Source organism: Heterodontus francisci, chromosome 35 (assembly GCF_036365525.1).
Source record: "Heterodontus francisci isolate sHetFra1 chromosome 35, sHetFra1.hap1, whole genome shotgun sequence".
In the NCBI taxonomy this organism is placed as follows: Eukaryota; Metazoa; Chordata; class Chondrichthyes; order Heterodontiformes; family Heterodontidae; genus Heterodontus; species Heterodontus francisci.
This window is the reverse complement of record NC_090405.1, coordinates 21,683,011-21,698,473: the sequence shown is the minus strand read 5'-3', so window position 1 is coordinate 21,698,473 and position 15,463 is coordinate 21,683,011. Positions and strand designations below refer to the sequence as shown.

Sequence of the window (15,463 nt, the reverse complement as noted above, 5' to 3'; positions counted from 1 at the left end):
TACATACCAGTTCAAAAATCCCACAGAGATTACGACTGAAAGATACAGTATCAATTCCATTACTACAAAATGAAGGACTTGGAGCTTGCAGACCAGCCCATGTATAAGATTGAAAGTTATATTTTCATTCACAATCGTTTTCACAGAGCTAAATATTGAACACCAATCCACAACTTGTACAGGACTACCAAATAAAACCTCCAACTGTAAAATACAGTTAATCCATATGTTAAATTAAACACAAGGCAAATAAATATTGATACATTAAGAGAGCAGGAAACAGTGAGAGCAGAATGGAGCATAAAGAGCCCAGGAGAGGGAGCAAGAGTTCACTCGGAGAGCAGGGAACAGCGAGAGCAGGCCTCAAAAAAGGCAAAGGAATACACAATTAATGGGAGAACACTGAATGGTGTAGAGGAAAAAAGGGACGTTGGAGTGAATGTCCACAGATCCCTGAAGTAGCAGTACAGGTCAATAAGGTGGTTCAGCAGGTAAATGGAATCCTTTCCTTTATTAACTGAGGTATAGAGTAGAAGGGTGACCTGGTATCCATGTCAATAAGTCACTGACAGCTAACATGCAGGTGCAGCAAGCAATTAGGAAGGCTAATAGTATGTTAGCCTTTATCGCAAGAGGATTTGAGTACAGGAGTAGTGAATTCTTGCTTCAATTGTATAGAACCCTGGTTAGACTGCACTTGGAGTACTGTGTGCAGTTTTGGTTCCCTCCCCTAAGGAAGGATATTATTGCCAGAGATGGAGTGCAAAGAAGGTTCATCAGACTTGTTCCTGGGATGGTGGGACTGTCCTATGAAGAGAGATTGGGGAAACTGGGGCTGTATTCTCTGGAGTTTTGAAGAATGAGAGGTGATCTCATTGAAACCTACAAAATATTTAAAGGACAGTCAGGGTAGATGCAGCTAAGATGTTTCCCCTGGTTGGGGAGTCGAGAACCAGGGGACGCAATTTCAAAATAAGGGGCAAGCCACTTAGGACAGAGATGAGGAGAAATGTTGTAACTCAGAGGGTTGTGAATCTTTGGAATTCTGTAACCCAGAGGGCTGTGGAAGCTCAGTCATTGAGTATGTTTAAAGCAGAGATTGATAGATTTCTAAATACAAATGACATAAGGGAATATGAGGAATGTGTGGGGTAAAGGGCATTAAAGTGGACGATCAGCCATGATCATATTGAATGGTGGGGCAGGCTCGATGGGCTGAATGGCCGACTCCTGCTCCTATGTTCCTCACTCCACATTATCGATGAGACACAGCCTCAGGCCGACTTGTCGGGTGTTGCAAACCGATAACACTGCTTCTGATCTTCACCAGAACAGAGAGTGAGATGTAACATTGATCATCAAACAGACTGTGAGAGAATACAACAGGATAAAACACATGGAGAGACACTGTGGAATAACAAATAGATTTGATTGGAATGTTGAATTTTGATTGGAATGGATAAAACAGCAGAAACAGCAGATTATATCGGGACAGAAAAGAGAAACTGATGGGAAGAAGGAAGAAAAGAAAGGATGGATCTGTTCACTTTTTTCAGTTTTTTCACTGGTCCATCAAAGCTGGATTAAAAAAAGATGCAAAAAACAGAGAATTTCACCAAAAAGGGAGATTAAATGCTGCCGAAACCTTGGATCGAAGGATGCCCCAACAGATCACCTGTTTAACTGTCTCCTCACTGGGGGATTTCAATCAATGAGCAATATTATTTTCTACTTTTCTTTTGTTAAATGAAACCACTACTGTCACTTGGAGTTAATATCCCTGTGTTCCAACTCCTGAATAATAAAATTGTGAGTTTCGCGATATTTTCTGGACACATTTCCTGCTGAAAGAACTAAGAACTCTTTTCTAATTTACACAATACTAGATGCACACTCATCAAGCCTCCTAAACTAGCATCCTTGGTGGTGCTCTCTCTTCTCCCAAACCTCATCTCATGTGACTGTTACATCATCATTCTGATTGTGGGAGGGGTTAATCCCACTGTTTTCAGCATTAACCCTTTACATCCTCATACTGCACTGTCTGTCCAAAAAAATTGGTGGAGGGAACTTGAATTATCAAAACTGCAACAGCTGCCAGTTGAAAATCAACTCAACCCATCAGAGAGAGACTGTCAGAGAACTTCCTGCATCCAGTCCTGACCCTGTCACATTAAGCAGCTGCTCACCCAGACCCCACTTTCATCAACACTGAACATTTTTACTGAAACCCTTCAAATACTGTTTATAAAAGGCTGCAAAGATCAAAGTTCACACAGTTATATTAAATACAACAAAGTTTAATATCTTCTCACCGTTTCTCGGTAACCACATGAGACATAGGTTTTCTTATTTGGTTCCTTTGATTTTTCTTGTTCCTGACTGACAAATATTCCAAACCTCAGATAAACCCTCCCACTTGCGTCATGTCCCAGTCTCGGTTAAAAGCAACACATAATAACACAAACACTCTCCTTCAGTGAGATTAATATCAAGCTGTTTTCCAGGTTGAATGTAACTGTGAACAAATTTCTGTCAAAGAAGTTAACTTTGATGTATTAGCACTGAAATTCTGTCCAAGGAGGAACAGCCATTCCAAACTCATATCCTTCACAAAGGCTGTTTTTTTATGTGATTGAAATTCATCAAGTATTTTGAATTAAAGTTCACAATACACAGATGTTAATGTTGATAATGAAACTTTTCAAACATGTTGCCACTGTGAAATAAGGCTCTGGTGGGAGTTGAACCCAGGATCTCCTGTTTACTAGACAGGTGCTTTAACCAACTAAGCTACAGAGCCAGATCATAAATGGGTATACAATTGAAATCAGAGGAAGGCCTTGTAGATGGTGGGCAGGCTTTGGCAAGTCAAGAGCTGAGTTCGTCACGGCAGAGTTCCCAGCCTCTGACTCGCTCTTGTAGTTGTAGCTGTGGTTGTAATTGTAATAGGCAACCGTCCGTCTCGGAAGACGATGGGCTACACTCGGTGTGTACGTCACTTCTGTATGAAACATCGTTTGTTGTGGCTGTAGAGGATGACTCGTGAGTGACGATCCCTTCCGCAGCTGGTACAGATGAATATCATTGGCCCGAGGTCGACTGATAATTTTTCCTTCCTCTGAGCTCTCTTTCCCACCATCTGGTCATTTCTTTTGTCCTCTGCTTTTCCCATGGTCTTCCTGAATGCCTTTCTCCAGGAATTCCAGTCAGCAGGAAGGACTTCCCATGCATCGACTCCAATCCCAGTCTGCTTGAGATCTCGCTTTGCAGATGTCCTTGTATCACAGACGTGGGTGACCTGTTGGTCTCGTGCTGATAGCAAGCTCGCCAAAGAGCATGTCTTTGGCAAAGCGACCGTCATCCATTCAGCACACATGACCCAGTCAACAGAGTCACTGCTGACTCAAGAGGGCAAACATGCTGCAGATCCCTGCACGCTGGTGTAGATTAGATTTTTTAGATTAGAGATACAGCACTGAAACAGGCCCTTCGGCCCACCGAGTCTGTGCCGAACATCAACCACCCATCTATACTAATCCTACACTAATCCCATATTCCTCCCAAACATCCCCACCTGTCCCTATATAATAAATGAAAGTCAGTATGAATTTGTTAAAGACAAATCGTGTTTCACTAATTTGATTGCGTTACTTGAAGTAAGAGGGAGGGTCAATTGGGGTAGTGCAGTTGGTGCATATGGACTTTCAAAAGACGTTTTGATAAGGTACCACATAACAAACTTCAGAAAAGTTAAAGCCCATGGGATTAAAGGAACAGTGATCGTGTAGATAGGGAATTGGCTATGGGACAAAGACAGCAGTGGTGAACGGCTGCATTTTTAGACTGGAGGCAGGTATACAGTGGTGCTCCCCCTCTGCTCTTTTTGACATACATTAATGACCTGGACTTGGATATACAGGACATAATTCCAAAATTTGTACATGACACAAAACTAGGATATGTAGTAAATAATGAGGAGGATAGCAACAGGCCTCAAGAGGACTGGTGAAATTGGTAGACACAAACCAGATGAAACTTAACATAGAAAATAGGAGTAGGCCATTTGGCCCTTCGAGCCTGCTCCGCCATTCATTATGATCAAGGCTGATCATCCAACTCAGTAACCTGTTCCCGCTTTCACCCCATATCCTTTGATCCCTTTCGCCCCAAGAGCTATATCTAACTGCTTTCTGTGGTAGCGAATTCCACAGGCTCACCACTCTCTGGGTGAAGAAATTTCTCACCTCAGTCCTGAAAGGTTTACCCCATATCCTTAGACTATGACCCCTGGTTCTGGACTCCCCCACCATCAGTAACATCCTTCCTGCATCTACCCTGTCAAGTTCCGTTAGAATTTTACAGGGTTCTATGCGATCTCCCCTCACTCTTCTGAACTCTAGCGACTATAATCCAAACCGACTCAATCTCTCCTCAAACGTCAGTCCCGCCATCCCAGGAATCAGTCTGGTAAACCTTCGCTGCACTCCCTCCATAGCAAGAACATCCTTCCTCAGATAAGGAGACCAAAACTGCACACAATATTCCAGGTGTAGCCTCACGAAGGCCCTGTATAATTGCAGCAACACATCCCTGCTCCTGTACTCAAATCCTCTCACTATGAAGGCCAACATACCATTTGCCTTTTTTCACTACCTGTTGCACTTGCATGCTTACCTTCAGCGACTTGTGTACGAGAACACCCAGGTCTTGTTGCATATTCCCCTCTCTGTTTATAGCCGTTCAGATAATAATCTGCCTTCCTGTTTTTGCTACAAAGTGGATAACCTCACATTTATCCACATTATACTGCATCTGCCATACATTTGCCCACTCACTCAGCTTGTCCAAATCACCCTGAAGCCTCTCTGCATCCTCCTCACAACTCACCCTCCCACCCAGTTTTGTGTCATCTGCAAATTTGGAGATAATGCATTTAATATAAACTAAATGGTACAATTTTAAAGGGGTGCAGGAATAGAAACCAGAGAGTGTATATACAAAAATCCTCAAAGGTGGTAGGACAAGTTGAGAAGTTAAAAAAGCATGAGACCTTTGGCTTTATTAATCAAGGCAGAGAGTAAAAAAAGAGGATGTTATTCTAAACATCTATATTATTCACAGGTTAGGCCTCAGATGGGGTATCATGCTCAATTCTGGGCATCACATGTTAGGAAGGCTGTCAAGGCCTTAGAAAGGGTGCAGAAGAGATTTACAAGAACGGCACCAGAGCTGAGAGACTGGAGAAACTGGGGCTGTTCTCCTTAGATCAGAGAGATTTAACAGGAGTGTTCAAAATCATAAAGGATTATGATGGAGTAAATAAGGAGAAACGGTTCCTAGTGGCAAAAAGGTCACTAACCAGAGAACAAAGAGTTAATCAGCAAAAGAACTAGAGATGTCATTAGGAAACTTTTTTTTTTAAATGCAGTGAGTTGTTGCGATCTGGAATGCACTGCTGCTAAGACAGGTGGAACTCGATTCATGGTAACTTCTTTCAAAAGGGGATTGGAGGAATACCTGAAGGAAAGAAAACTGCAGGGCTATGGGGAAAGAGCAGGGAGTGAGACTAATTAGATAAAGAGCCAGCACAGGTATAATGAGCAGAATGTCCTCATTCATCCAAGCTGTATCATTCTACGATTCAATAAACACACTTACTTAGGCAATGACCACTTAACTTTCTTGTCAAAGTTATCAAACGTCTTTGCAAAAAATAAGCTTTACAAAATCTACAAACAAAAAGTTACCTTGCTTTCTGTTTGAAAATCACATTCTATTAAACTGCATGCCCATACAGTTCATAAGAGCGATCCAGGCACACACCCATCATTTTTAAACAGTCTCCACCTATGAGAGCTCACTTAATAATTTAGTATTTATCATAGCTGGCTACTCATTTAGTCATACATATTATGATCGCCTACAATTGTTTCAGTGATGCACAAGAAACATTCATGTTGGATTAGTGTGCAAAACTAGCTGCATTTCAACATACACATATTTCTAAAGTCTCTAACCATTGTAAAATGTATTAACTTCATTTTCAAATATAAATATTAATTTCTAATATTCATAATGATTGGGATGCTTTTGTTAAAGTTACTACATAACTAATTCATGTATGTTCAGTTGCATAAAATCAAATCATGTATCAATATTTAAAATACCAATTATTTAAACTGATATTTAAAATATTGATCTATTTCTTTAATTCATTTTCTTTGAAATGTGTTTAATCTGGTGCTTTATGCCCATAACCATACTCTCTCCATCCTGCATTTACATCAGCCAGTCAACACAGAAATGCTGATGTAACTTGGATCTGGCTTCCAAACTCTGAAGCCAGGAACTGATAAACATGTCAACTAGGGCTGTCTCAAAGCATTTCAGCTTTGCACCTGGTTCAGTACAAGACCAGCAAAGTTCAAGTTTATAAAGTTCTCAACTCCTTGAAACACCTGGACATTTTATAAAGATAATTAGTAATGTTAGGAAAACACAGGCAACCCATTCGGCACTCTGTCCTGCCAGGAGATGCCCAATATCCATCTGAGACAGCGGAGGTGGAAGCTGTTCAGCTGCTTTTCTTGGCTTGCATAAGTTGTTGATGCTTCTCTACTATAAAGGAGGGTGCTGAGAATACAAGCCTGTTACACGCGGAGTTTTGTATTTTCGATCAGTTTGCTGTCGGTTCACACTCGTCTTCTCAACTTTGACATGACAGCTGCAGCATTGACAATCCTGGTGCTGATTTCAGTATCAAGGGACAGATTGCTGGTGATTGTTGATCCAAGGTATGTGAAGCTGTTGATGGAAGGTGGAGTCTCTACGTCCTGGCCCATAACTTTGATCTTTCTGATGCTGATCGTCAGTCCAAACTCCTTGCAGGCCAGGGAGAACCGATATACAAACTGCTGTTAATGAACTTCATTATGGGATGTCAGCACAACGTCATCAGCAAACAGCAACTCACAGACCAAGAACTGATTCATGTTGGTCTTGGTGCGCAGTCTTGCCAAGATGAACAGCTTGTCATCAGCTCTGGTATGCAGGTGGACACCCCCATCTGAGTCACAGAAAGTTTAAAATAGCAGCATGGAGAAGAATATGCCAATTGTAAAGGATGTGAGCTGTGAGGAGGTTACAAGGAGGCTTCCAGGGGACTTGGACAGGATAAGTGAATGAAATGACAGATGGAATATAATGTGAATAAGTGTGAAGTTATCCACTTTGGTAGAATAAACAGAAAGACAGAATATTTCTTAAATGGTGAGAGGTTGGGAAGTGTTGATGTCCAAAGGGACCTGGGTGTCCTTGTTCATGAGACACTAAAAGCTCGCATGCAGGTGCAGCAATCAATTAGGAAGGCAAATGGTATGTTGGCCTTAACACAAGGGGTCATGAGTACAGGAATAAAGATGTCTTGCTGCAATTGTATAGAGCCTTGGTGAGATCGTGCTGGAGTATTGTGTACAGTTTTGGTTTCCTTATCTAAGGAAGGATATACTTGCCACAGAGGGAGTGCAATGGAGGGTCACCAGACTAATCCCTGGGATGGTGGGATTGTCTTCTGAGGAAACTGGGCTTGTATTCCTTAAAGTTTCATTTAAAAGGCCATTTAAAACTGAGATAGGGTGGAATTTCTTCACTCAGAGGGTGGTGAATCTTTGGAATTCTTTACCTCAGGGGTTTGTGAAAGTTCAATCATTGAGCATGTTCAGGACAGAAATTGATAGAAATCTTGATACTCATGACATCAAGGGATATGGGGAGAGCGCGGGAAAGTGGTGTTGAGGTAGATGATCAGCAAGGATGTAATTGAATGACAGAACAGGCTCGACAGGTTAAACTGCCTCCTCCTACGTTCCGAAGAGAGTTGTCACCAGGACACAGCCCTGTTTTACTCCACTGCTGATCGTGAAAGTGTCTGATGTTGCTCCATTGTAACTGACGGAACTGTGCATGTTCTTGTGGAAAGAAGAGATGACGCCCAAGAGTTTAGGAGGGCAGCCTATTTTCCACAGCAGTTTGAAGAGTCTGTCTCTGCTAACAAGATCGAAGGCCTTGGTGATGTCTATAAAGACAATGTAGAGTGGTCTGTACTGTTCACAGCACTTCTCCTGTAACTGCCGAAGTGAGTTGGTAGAGGTTGCGGGTATGGAAGGTGCTGTCTAAGGAACCTTGGTGTGTCGAATTCCTTCATATGTCCCTCTAGCATCCCCCAGATTCAGCGGCAGATTGTATGCTGTTGCAGAGTTTTAACCAGTATTGATTGGTGCAGTGCCGAGCAGTCTGCAGAGACTTGTTTCTGGCAGCTCTGAGAGCCTCCAGAGTTTGTTTGCTGGAGACTTGTTTGTAGTTCATGAGGGCTCTCTTCTTAGTTGCAGTAACTGACTCCATTTCAGTCCAATAAGCCTCAAACCAGTCAGCATTCCTCCCATCTCTTTTCCCATACACAGCGAGTGCAGAGTAAAAGATGGTGGCGTGCAGATGATTCCACTTTGATACCACACTGAGGCCTTGGGCGTTTTCTGAAAGAGCCTGATCGAGGATGTTGAGGAACTCCTGGGTCCCTTCTGGGTCAGTGGTTCGGCTAGTGTTGATCCGAGAACGACCTTTCTTCTTGGATGGGTGAAGCTTCCTTGGCTGAAGCCTGACCTTGTTGCACACCAGGGAGTAATCAGTGTCACAGTCAGCGCTGTGATAGCTACGTGTGATGAGGATACTGCTGAGGGTGGTATGTCTGGTGATGATAAGGTCTAGCTGGTGCCAGTGGCATGATCTCGGACGTCTCCAGGACACCTTGTGGCACAGCTTGACCTGGAAGTAGCTGTTCGTCACACAGAGTCCATGGTGACAGCATAGCTCCAGAAACCTCTGTCCATTTTTGTTCATCTTGTTAATCCCCTGGTGCCCTATGCTCATTGGCCAAGCTGTAGTCAGTACCCAAGCTTGCGTTGAAATCCCCGAGAAGGTATAGTCCCTCGTGCTGGGAATTCTACTGATGGCAGTGTCAAGTGTCTCATAGAATTGATCCTTGACATCTGGGGTGGAGGTGAGTGTCGGGACATAGATGCACATGAGATTAACTGGGCCCGCGCTTGTTGACAAGTGAAGGGTAAGAAGTCTCTCTGAGCCAACTGTGGGGGGTTCACTCATTGCAAGTAGCATGTTTTTTACTGTGAAACCCACTCCATGCTCACGAGTTGCCTCTTGGGCTTTTCCCTGCCAGAAGAAGGTGTAGTGTTTCTCTTTGAGGGATCCACTTTGAATGTGTCTAGTTTCTTGCAGCACAGCAATGTCCACATTGAGCCTTGTGAGTTCCTTGTCAATCACAGCTGTCTTGTGTGTGCTATCAACCTGCAGAAGGTTGTCATTAAGGCCAGGACACATGGTCCTTACATTCCAGCTTGTGATGCGAAGCACTGGTGTCTTCTTTGTTGAGTTTGTCTTGCCTGGTGCATAGATTATCAATCCGCCAGTTGAGAGATATCTCTCTAAGCTGCAAGCACCCATTGAAGCAAGTAGGTCGTGGCAGGACAGCACCTAACTGACTGGGGGCTGCACAGCTTGGAGTAGGTGGTAGTTATCCAATGAGACGCGATGATCTCTCCCACTGTCAAAAGTAACCCCTGGTGCTCATACTCTACACCAATTGAGTGAGAGCTTATAATTGGTAACTGTTTCTTCCCATGTTTTGCTAATGTTTAACCACAAAGCTGGAGTGTCCTCTCCAGGGCACAGGCCTGGGCAAATAGTATGGAGACACTGAGCATCAGGACACCCTCTCAGCATTGCTAGTATTGCCCAAAGGAAAGGAAAAAAACAGTACTGTTTGGTACGAGCTCTGCTGTAGGAGTTGCTGGAAAACTACCTGATAAGTAACAGGTAACCGCCTACGGGACTCCACTCCGGATTTACTGTCCAGGTTTACTCCCTAAGCCTTCTTCTCTCTCAAGACACCCACAGGGAAGTGAGACTTTTTGCCCATAGATGGGGCTCTGTTTCTTGGCATCAGGAGTGGAACCACACGCCAGTGGGCCTGCATGACATGCACAAGGATATCACACACTGCCCCATCCCTGTGACAGCTCAGAGAGATACCCTGATGATAATGCACCCCACAGGAAAATCACAAACAGCCCCCTCCCGAGGACAGCTCAGGGTCAGACACTGCACATACTGCAACAACAGTGACATTACTGTATTAGTCCCTCCATTCTGAAAAACAAGCATTCACCCTACTTTATGCTTTCCGTCTCTCAGCCAATTTTGTATCCACGCTGCCACTGCCTCTTTAATCCCATCTGCTCAAATTTTGTTAACAAGTCTATTTTATGGTACTTTTTCAAACACAATTTTGAAGTGCAGACACACACCATCAACCTCACCACCCTGGTCAACTCTCTGTGAAATTTCATCAAAGAAATTAATTCATTAATTAATTCATACACAATCTTCTGTTGACCAATCTGTACTGGCTGTCATTTATTAGCCCATGTTCTACCAAGTGCCAGTTAATTTTCTCCTGGATAATTGTCTCTAAAAGTTTCCCCACCACTGACATTAGACGAACTGGTCTGTAGTTCCTGGGTTTATCTCTCTTTTTAAACAGGGCTGTAAAATTAGCAATCCTTGCAGACTTATCTTTCAGTTCTGGAAAGTCTATTGTGGACAATCTCTTTGGGCATGACTTTAACCAATTAAAGCAACAGGATACTTGATTAATAAGTCCAGAACTTTTATTGAGAGTAAAATAGTACTAAATAATTGGAAGTAAAATTATCTTGAACAAACTTGGGGAATATAACTTTACAGCTCCAGCAGGTGTGCGGAATGGTCGAGCTTGGTCTCAGAGTGTCACGGTCCTCTTTGTCCAGTCTAGATCCCTCAACAGGTGGAGAACCTGGTTGATGATCTGAGCCTTTACCCCTGAGGTCTTCTAGTGGTCCTGCACACTGAAACCTTACAAGATCCCTACTTTTAACCCCTGGATGGCCATCATACCACCATGTAAAATAATAATTGGTCTGAGCTGTTGCTCGGTGCATTTAATTAATGTCTTCCACTAACAGCCAACTGTCCTCAGAATCTCAGACATGAGTACAATGGAGTGGTTTCACACTGTCTCCCAATCTGATCTGAAACAAGTTTCCTGTTCATTAAATCGAGGCTCTTGAAAATGCTGGAAATACTCAGCAGGTCTGACAGCATCTGTGGAGAGAGAAACAGAGTTAACGTTTCAGATCTGTGATCTTTCATCAGAACTGGGCTGAAATTGTCTGAGGGACTGAGATTGTGGAATCAATTTCTGGGTCAAAAACATTGTACTCTCTCAGGATGGGAAGATGGTGATTATTAAGTACAGTGCAAGAATATAGATGCTTTTACATTATTTGAATCAACATTGATTTAAACCCTGTGCTCACGAAACCTATCTTTTGATCAAAATGACACTGATAACAATGGAAAAAGCAACACATACATTTCACGACCACAGGACTTTGTAAAGCCTTTTACAGCCAATGAAGGACTTTCCAAATGTAGTCACTGTACAGTACAATACAATACCCTACAATAAGGATATTTCACATTCGAGTCACGCAAGTCCCAGGCAATGACCATCTCAAACAAGAGAGAATCTAACCATCTCCCCTTGACATTCAACAGCATTACGATTGCTGAATCCCCCACTATCAACATCCTGGGGGTTACCATTGACCAGAAACTGAACTGCAGTAGCCATATAAATATCATGGCTACAAGAGCAGGTCAGACACTAGGAATCCTGCGGCGAGTAACTCACCTCCTGACTCCCCAAAGCCTGTCCCCTATCTACAAGGCACAAGTCAGGAGTGTGATGCAATACTCTACATTGCTTGGATAGGTGCAGCTCCAACAACACTTAAGAAGCTCAACGTCATCCAGGACAAAGCAGTCCACTTGATTGGCGCCTCATTCACTATATTCACTCTCTCTATCACCAACGCACAGCGTGCACCATCCACAAGATGCACTGCAGCAACGCAGCAAGCCTCCTTACACAGCACCTTCCAAACCCATGACTTCTATCACCTCGAAGGACAAGGGCAGCAGATGCATGGGAACACCACCACCTGCAAGTTCCCCTCTGAGCCACACACCATCCTGGAATTGGAACTATATCACCGTTCCTTCACTGTGACTGGGTCAAAATCCTGGAACTCCCTTCCTAACAGCACCACATCGACTGCAGTGGTTCAAGAAGGCAGCTCACCACCACCTTCTCGAGGGAATAAGGGATGGGAAATAAATGCAATAAATAAAAATAAAATCAATAAAAAATGACATTATCCTGTAATCCCCAAAAGTAGAAAATACATATGAAAATGAAAATATAATAAAGCACAGTCAGCATGGATTTCACAAAGAAAGACTTGATTAACCTTAACTTTGAAGAATCAACAGCAAGAGTAATACAGCAGATGAAGAAGAGTTTAAGTTAATAAAGCCTCATCCTTTTAAGTGCTTGAACCAACAAATTGTGGGTTAGCAAACAGGCACACTAACTGACAGAGCTGGGTGTTATGCTTTCTCGATTCCCCGAAAGCAGGGTGTCAATGAGTTAAATCTTCAGGTTGCTGCAACCAGAATAGCCATTGTCCACAATCAGTTTTACTGTTATAAATAAAGGGTGGAACGTTCATTGTGAATCTATAGAAACAGTCTGGTCCTGCACACTGCAGACACATCCACGTCATCACCAACCAGCTCTCCTATAATTGATGCAGTTATTTGACTTTTCCCCATTAGCTCCATGGAATTAATTTTGAAAGATTTTAAATTCCAAGAAGTTTTGTTAATATTCAGCCCTTGAGAAGATATCATTCCCTGGCCACAGTGGAGAGAGCATTGAATATAAAACAGTAGACTACCAGGTAACACAGTGAAAGCTTATCAGCTAATCTATAATTACTTACTTTTTTTATTTTTGCTCTTGCTATTCGGTTTTTCATCCTTTTCAGTTCCTGACTGTGGATATTATTGTGATTAAATGTGAAAAGATGCACTGTGTCTCAGCCCCGCTATATTGACTCTTTCTCTGTACAGTGCTGTATACACTCAGATACTGACAGTGTCTCTCCCTCCCTCAATTTTCCAGCCCTGACATTGCAGAAAGTGCTGTTCAAAGTTACACATTCTGACTGTTTGCAGTTGATTAGTGAGAGATTATTAACGTATCCTTCTGCAGCGCTGCCTCGGTTAATAACAGCAGATCTAAGTCACATTTCAGATACAGAAACAGATGCATCAATTATTCACTCTTTCCTGGAGTGAGTGAGGCCAGGACAAGCAGCAACATTCCAGCCCCACATTCTGCAATTACCCAGCACCAGCAGAAAGCAGTGAATACAGATTCAATCAGTGGGTTAATGTCCATTACAGGGATGCAAGATTCCACGGCCCAGGACAAACATCCCCATACACCGAGAACAAGCTCAGGAAAACCCGAGGGAGTTAATATCCCAATCACTGAGCATTCCAGGAACATTGAACAAGTTCCTGAACTGAGTGAACCTTTCAAAGTACAGAAGCGATGACGAGGTCAAAAAGGTCTGAACAGTTGAGGTGACTGAGCGGTTTCAGCTTCTCTGTTCAGGTTGCAGCTTTCACTGGAGGCATGTGTTTTAATCCCACTTCTGCCAACTTGATTTTCAGTTACTTTGCAGAGTTTCCTTGAAGGTTTGAGGTAGAGTAAATACTGAGGAACTGTTTCTAACTGCTGAACGGTCAATAGCCGAAGGTTACAGATTTAAAGTGACTCACAAAACCAGAAGGAACATGAGGAAAAATTCCTTTCTGCAACATGTGGTTAGGATTTCAGTTATGTGGATAGATTGGAGAAGCTGGGGTTGTTCTCCTTAGAGAGGAGATTTGATAGAGGTGTTCACAATCATGAGGGGTCGTGACAGACCCGATAGAGAGAAATTGTTGGTAGAAGGATTGAGACTCAGGTAAAAGCTATGGCTCAGTTGGTCACACTCACCTCGAAATCACAAGCTTCTGGGTTCAGAGTTCACAGCTGACACTCCAGTACAGCACTGAGGGTGTTGAAGGTGCTGCCTTTCAGGTGTGATGTTAAACCAAGACCTGGTCTGCATGTTTGGGTGAATGTAAAAGATCCCATGCTGCAATTTCAAACAAGTGAAGAGCAATTCTCCCTGGTGTTGTGATCAATATTTGCCCCTCAATCAGATCAGTTGGTCATTATCACATTGCTGTTTGTGGGTATCAGCTGCTGCATTTCTGACATTACAACAGTGATTACACTTCAAAAGTATTTCATTGTCTACAAAGTGCTTTGAAATATCCAGTGGTCAGGAAAGGTGCTATATAAATGCAAGTCTTTTCTTTCTTTATCACAACACATTGCTGTGTAAACAATGGTTCCTCATGTCACCTCTGGTTCTTCTGCCAATCACCTGATATCTGTGTCCTCTGCTTACTGACCCTTTTACCACTGGAAACAGTTTCTCCTTATTTAAACTATTGAAAACCTCCATGATTTTGAACAAATGTGTCAAATCTCTTCTGAATTTTCTCTGCTGCAAGGAGAACAACCCCAGCTTCTCCAATCTCTCCACATAACTGAAATCCCTCACCCTGCTACCATTGTGGTAAATCTCTTTTTTATTCTTTCCTGGGTTGTGGGCACTGCTAACACAATGTGATTCCTTTCAATGCAGCGGCCCGCTGACATCATCGGAGAGCGCCAAGCTGCACATAGGCGCAGCTACATCTTGCCAGGGTTTAGTGGCACATGCACAGGATGATGTCATGGTTCAGCACCAACATCATCGCATATCCGCCCATGGTCCATCTTCGCACATTCACGATAAAGCGTCATCGGGTATCCAGCCTCTCACTCAGCTGGAGGAAGCCATTTCAACACTCCCCCCTGCTCTCATGCTCACATCTCTGTCCTGGGATTGCTGCAGTGTTCCAGTGAACATCAACGCAAGCTCGAGGAACAGCATCTCATCTTCCGATTAGGCACACTACAGCCTGCCGGACTGAACATTGAGTTCAATAATTTCAGAGCATGACAGCCCCCCATTTTACTTTCATTTTTAGTTGTTTTTTCTTTTTTCTTCTTTTTTGCTTTTTTACATTTTTTACAACCTTTTATATTGCATTTATTTCATTTCATCTTAGTTTATTCAGTTTGCTTACCCACTGTTTTTTTTCAGGTTTGCACTTGCTGCTGTTCAATATTCAGTCCGTTAACACCTATTCTGTACTAATGCTTTGTCTTTCAACACATCATTAACATATTGTTTGCCTTTTCTCCATGACCTTTTGGTCAGCTATGTGGCCTTGTCCAACCTGCACCTTCTCCTTTGTTATCTCTTGCCCCACCCCCACCTCACTTGCTTACAACCTGTGACATTTTTAATATTTGTCAGTTCCGAAGAAGGGT

At 42.9% G+C, this 15,463-nt stretch overlaps 1 non-coding gene across 1 annotated transcript; it reads right to left on the bottom strand.

The window, feature by feature from the left end:
- Positions 1–2,729: 2,729 nt before the first annotated feature.
- Positions 2,730–2,803, bottom strand: trnat-agu (transfer RNA threonine (anticodon AGU)). Its single transcript has one exon. It is a non-coding gene; the product is annotated as a tRNA-Thr (tRNA).
- Positions 2,804–15,463: the final 12,660 nt, after the last annotated feature.